The sequence below is a fragment of the Labeo rohita genome, chromosome 5, assembly GCF_022985175.1.
Source record: "Labeo rohita strain BAU-BD-2019 chromosome 5, IGBB_LRoh.1.0, whole genome shotgun sequence".
Taxonomy (NCBI): Eukaryota; Metazoa; Chordata; class Actinopteri; order Cypriniformes; family Cyprinidae; genus Labeo; species Labeo rohita.
The window spans coordinates 18,026,236-18,032,235 of record NC_066873.1 but is presented as its reverse complement, the minus strand read 5'-3'; positions in this window follow the sequence as shown (position 1 = coordinate 18,032,235).

Below are 6,000 nucleotides of genomic sequence, written 5' to 3'. Positions count from 1 at the left end.
GTAAAAAATAAAAAAAATAAAAAAATCATACGGCATGGGAGAGTAAAGTGGCATTGTATAAATATTTATCTGCCATAATGAGTGACTCAGAACTTTGTAAAAGGTCAGTAAAGTGCTTGAATTTGACTGAGGCATTGGAAAACACCAATATGTTAATCAAATACTTAAAACATTCCCTGAAAAGAAAACTGTGAAATATTTAGTGCAACGTCCTCTACATTCTAGTAGTCCAACATAATCTCATGAGAATTACACAGTGTTTGGCCATACATCAATAACATCATTTTCCCACCACCCGCACTGCGTTTAATTTTTATGCATAGAAATAAAAACTATTTAGTTCACTTGGACAACAGAATCTACAGTTATGAATCTGTGACTTTGTCATGTTAATAGAGTAAGGAGAGATGTCTGACAAGACTATGGTGGAGGATTTGGTGTCATTTGGCAATATTTATTTTTAATGGGGCTACATCTAGAATTAAGAAACCCTTGCTATTAGTGACACCAGTGGCTGTAAAGTGAACTGCAGCCAGCAACTTATTTACTTGTGCTTGCACGCGTGTACACATGACATACAAGAGATTTAACGTGATTCATATTCACTGTAAAGTTGTAAATAACGTAGCAGCAATATACTGTTAACAAACATCCAGATGCCATTCACACTGCTAAGAGAGACATTTAGATGAATATGACCAGATGTGCTCTGCGATTTCCTCTCAAAAACAAAATTAACGCACAATAAATATAGCAGTGGTGAGAAATGAGCAGTTAAGAAAGCATCTGATCATAGTGATAAGGATATTTGCACAAGCTCTGCAATTCACTGGCATTTTGTTGACAGATGAGATAATTAAAATTACACTTTTATGATAGTTTGAAAATAAAGTATATTTGAGAATATATGACAACGTATAGATCTGGCTATGTGAAACTATAGTTTAAAATAATCCATTTTCTTTGCATGACACATTGACATAACTGTGTCAATTTTTAGGCATTCGTTTCATGTGTCTCACACGTAAACATTGCATACTTTTGAGATTCCTGGCAAAAACGTCCCATGTCCTTCACATAAAAATCAGTCTACATCATACCGTAGGTCTCCAACCCTGCTCCGGGGGACCCACTGTCCTGCAAAGTTTCTTTCCAACCTGCTTGTAACTTTTCAAGTGATCCTGAAGACCAGGTGCTCCGATCAGGATTTTTGAGGCCGATCACCGATCGCCGATCACAGGAAGCAGTATCTGCCGATCTGATCACCAAAACCGATCTTTTTAAAGCCTCCTATTAATCATGTAGAATTATTTATAGAGATACTTCAGTCAGGAGTTTTAGACACTTATTCAGGGAAGTTTTTTTTTTAATTTGAGGGGTGGAGGGGAGCATTTTTTAGACTTTTTAATATATATTTATATATATATATATATATATATATATATATATATATATATATATATATATATATATGTATGTATCTCACATATATGTTTGATCATGTAGTGCATTTTTGTTTTTAGAATTGTGCAATTATTGCACAATAGCTTACACAAAGCACAAGTCTGATTTCCACAAACACATTTATCCATTATTTTGATTTCGAATCCAAACATTGTTATTGAAAATACTTTTTCAGCATATTTACCGGAAACAATGCGCTGTCACTTTAATTCTGAGCGTTCAGAGACGAAGGAAACGATGTTGCAGACGCACCGCTCCTGGAACGCACTACTAGACCGTAACCGTGTGCAGCTTGAACGCTTTAATTTGTTAGTAAAAATACGCACTGCAAACGGAGGTATGTGAACGTGGCGTTATGTGTTTACGCTTCAAGTGTGCATGAGCACCCAGTCTCCAGGAGAGTGGTTAAACACTGGAAGAAATAAAAAAGAAATGCAGTTCAGAAACTTTAGCGACAATGCGACACTGATTCTGTTGTGCAAGTAACAATTCATCAGCTTTAGATCGGTTTATGAGATCGGCCTTTTTAGAGACCGCCGATCAATCGGAGCACCCCTACTTTAGACCTTGATTAGCTGGTTCAGGTCAGTGACCCAAGTCTGCAGTTTTCCCACGGAACTGAGCTACTTTTAACACTGTTGTCGCGGCTTGTTTTTCATGTCCGCGGTTGAAGTGACCCCAATAATGTTATATTTAGCCCTTGGAATACAAACTGCACTAGGGGAACCCCCTTTTTACCCCTAAATCGATCCCTCATTTTAATTAAATCAAAACAAGGGAATTAATTAGTACAACGTGGCCATGTTTTAATAAAACTAGGGAATGAATTAAGTCACAGAAACAAATTCTTAATTTGTGGCCACAATAAATATTTTTGCATGCATGACATGTACAGGGCTACATACTGTAGGTCAGCAGCATTTTTTGTTATCTGCGTTTTATATAATTGAGTTTTTCATTGTACTGTTTTATAAGCATTTGTCCTATTCATAGAAAGGGAAAGATGTAGAAATCTAATGTTAAAGATCAAAGTAAGCGGTACAGATCCTGAGCATCACTGACAAGTTTATCTTGTAAAATGTGCTATATAATGATAACACTGATGTTTTCACAAGTTTATTAATTAGTAGGAAAATGTCCTCACTGTGGCATTCCTAGTATCTGCGTACTGAAAATGTTATCAAAATTAGTGTAATTGAAAACATCATTACTGTCAATCTAAACATATAAAATATGTGTACATTTAGTTTAAAAATATAAAGGAAATGACACTGGGTTATCAGATTAGTAGTAGTGAAACACATTAACTGCACTTGGGTCGATGTTGTGGGCCTTTATCAAGTTATTGCTGGCTGCATGGTTGCTGCTACAACTGCCAGGTAAATGCAACTTTAATACAGCATGGCAGAAAATGTCAATATATTATTGATCGAATTTTGGCCGATGTGAGTGATGTCCACTGCAAATTATCTATGAAATACTTCCAAGCATTATGCAGTATAGGTGATTCAGCCTGAGAAACCATATGCACTTTAGGAATGCTTAAAGTAGTGGTCGCTCATGCAGCACAGGGTCAAAAGTAAGTACAGAACAGCCAGCTCTCTTGGGCACTGCATGAAGTCTGGTATACACATACACTATAGTTTTAAGGGTAAGGCTAAGAGAGAGACACGCTGGTAAACTGCAAACATTTTATGCTAAATTCTCTGCTAAAAAAAACCCATCTCATTTTCTCCTCCAACTTGAAAATCATCCTACATCACTGCTTCACCTTTTTTTTGTTTTGTTTTGTTTTGTTTTAAAAAAGGGGGCGTTTGACCTTGCACGTTCACCTTGTAAACACTGGGTCAGTACTTCTGCAGCGATAGGACAATTTTGAAGTTGGAGGAGAAAATGGAGATGGGAGTTTTTCAAAATACCCAAACTCTATTGAACCGGAATGCACAAAGTTCACACAGAGCTAGACAAGACTAGCATTTGAGGTTAAAAAGTACATAAATATATAAATATATAAATATATATATATATATATATATATTTTTTTTTTTTTTTTTTTTTTTTTTTTTTTTCAGAAAATGACTGATCATTTCACTACATAAGACCCTTGTTCCTCGGCTGGGACCGTTTAAAGCCTTTTGAAGCTGCATTGAAACTGCATTTTGGAAGTTAAAAATCGCAGGCACCACAGAAGTCCACTATAGATCATTTCTGAAATGTTTTCCTCAAAAACCATAATTTCTTTACGACTGCAAAAAGAAAGACATTTTGGATGACAATGGGGTGAATACATTATCTGTAAATTTTTGTCCTGGAAGTGGTCGACTTCTTTAAGGGACCCAAAAATCAAAATCATTTATTGATAGATGTAAATATGCAATGTTTACATTTTAGATCAGGGGTGCCCAAACTGTCCTGGAGGGTCGGAGTCCTGCAGAGGTTAGCTTCAACTTGCCTCGACACACCTGATGGGAAGTTTTTAGTATGCTTTGTAAGAGCTTGATTAGCTGGTACAGGTGTGCCCAGTTGGGGTTGGAGCTAAACTCTGCCCTCCAGGAGTTTGGGCACCCTTGTTTTAGATGTTTCAGTACATCTAAATTGTATGTTTCAGCTTCTATCAAAATATTCAAAAATGTATGTTTTGTGCCTGTAGACAAATAGTGGTTATGTTTTTTTAAGGTTCTTGTTTACAGTAATTTATAATTACAAGCATAACCTAGGCCAGTAAAATTACTGAAGACTTTGTGTAGAACTTGACAGGAATGATGTTTTATTCAAGAAAATATTGTGCAAATAAACCAAAAATGCTCAATTTGTGTATGAGCCTTGAAAATACACAACGTCACTTGAAATATTCTCACAGACTCACAGTCCTTGAATTTGATATAGCCATGTCTGAGTAAACCAGATAGGTTACATTGAAAGTGAAACCTTTTCCGTTCTGAAAAAATAAACAGTTTTGTCCCTGAACTGAAAAAGAGAAATCTTATGACAGGCTGTCACATCAACAAATATGCTTTACGCAGAATGCGTCGCTGCATGACCCAAGGGTCTGGGGGTTGTAGAGGAGGACAGGTGTGACAAATGCTTTGGCAGAACAATAGTTACTGTAGCAAGGGGAGCTGCTAGCCTAATGCATTTGGAAGATTTGTAACCATTATGTGTTGAGCCCAGATTCTTGTCTAGGGTCCAGGGGCATTACCATCAGAGCTCTGCAACCACAGGCTGGTCTGCTCTCATTTCACACAGTGTGAAGAAGTGGGTAGCTGACGCATAACATGTCTATCTTCAGCCCTAAAACTAGTCACGGTTTCATCATGGTAGCATTTTTGCCTTAACAATTTCATTTCATATGGTCCTGCAGTAAGACAAATGCATTTTATAAAAGTACAAATATTACCAAATAACAAACTGCATAAATAATACTTAGCAAAAATACTCATAAATGTCACATCACAGCATGTATACTTCACCAGCTGAAGCCCATTATATGGAGAAAAATCCTAAATGTTTTTCCTCAAAAACCTTAATTTCTTTTCAACTGAAGAAAGAAAGACATGAACATCTTGGATGACAAAAGGGTGAGTAAATTATCAAGAAATTTTTATTCTGGAAGTGAACTAAGCCTTTAAAGGAAGGGTAAACACTGGCAGTGCTTGTACAAGATAGAGGAATTTAATGGAATGTTTGGGTTTCAATCAAGATGCCGAACTTGCAGAGTTTCCTCTCGACAGGTAAGCGATCGGTTGTTTAAAAACACGCTTTATTTTTCTAATGCCGCTAGATGAGACTAGTAGCGCTAGAGCTGCATACTTCACCTGTAACTACGTTACTTAATAAAGGGAGAATTAGTTCTCTGGCAGGTTGCATCACCCTGTTAACAGCTTGCAGTGTAAACTGTTAAGGCACCCCCACAGCATTATAATGAGACAGAGCTCCAAACTGTGATTCAGCCATTGCAACACTTTGATTTCTTTTCCTTTTTCAGCAATTCAAAGTTAGATTGGGATCAGCGTCATGTTATACGACCCAATTTCAGCTGAGCTGTAGTGGTCACAGATGGCCTCATATTCGTCTCTAGAATACTTTAGTATAAAAGAGGCTCGTGGTTGACTCAAAGGCTTGCAAGCTGTTCAGGTCCTGTGGGTGCAAAAGATACCTAAATCATCACTTCTCCACCACTGTGCTTGAAGGGCGGTAAGAGGTGTTAGTGGTGATACACTGCATGATTGTGCATAATGACCACACACCTCTACTTGGCTAGGTTTTATTCTCCTTTTTGAGAACAGGTTTTCTCTTTGCTAGTGCCCTTTGTACACCATACATTTTCAGTACTTTTCTGTTCATACTACCAGGCACATTAAACATGTACATGGTAACCAACTCCTGTAGATACCCAAATATAGTTCTGTCATGACAACTCTCAGAGGGATTGGCAAGGTAACGTACATGACAATGTTAATGCGTTTGGTCTTGACAGAACAGATCTGCTGTGCTGCTGCGGCAGAGCAGGTGCCGGCACTTGCTACTGCCAATACA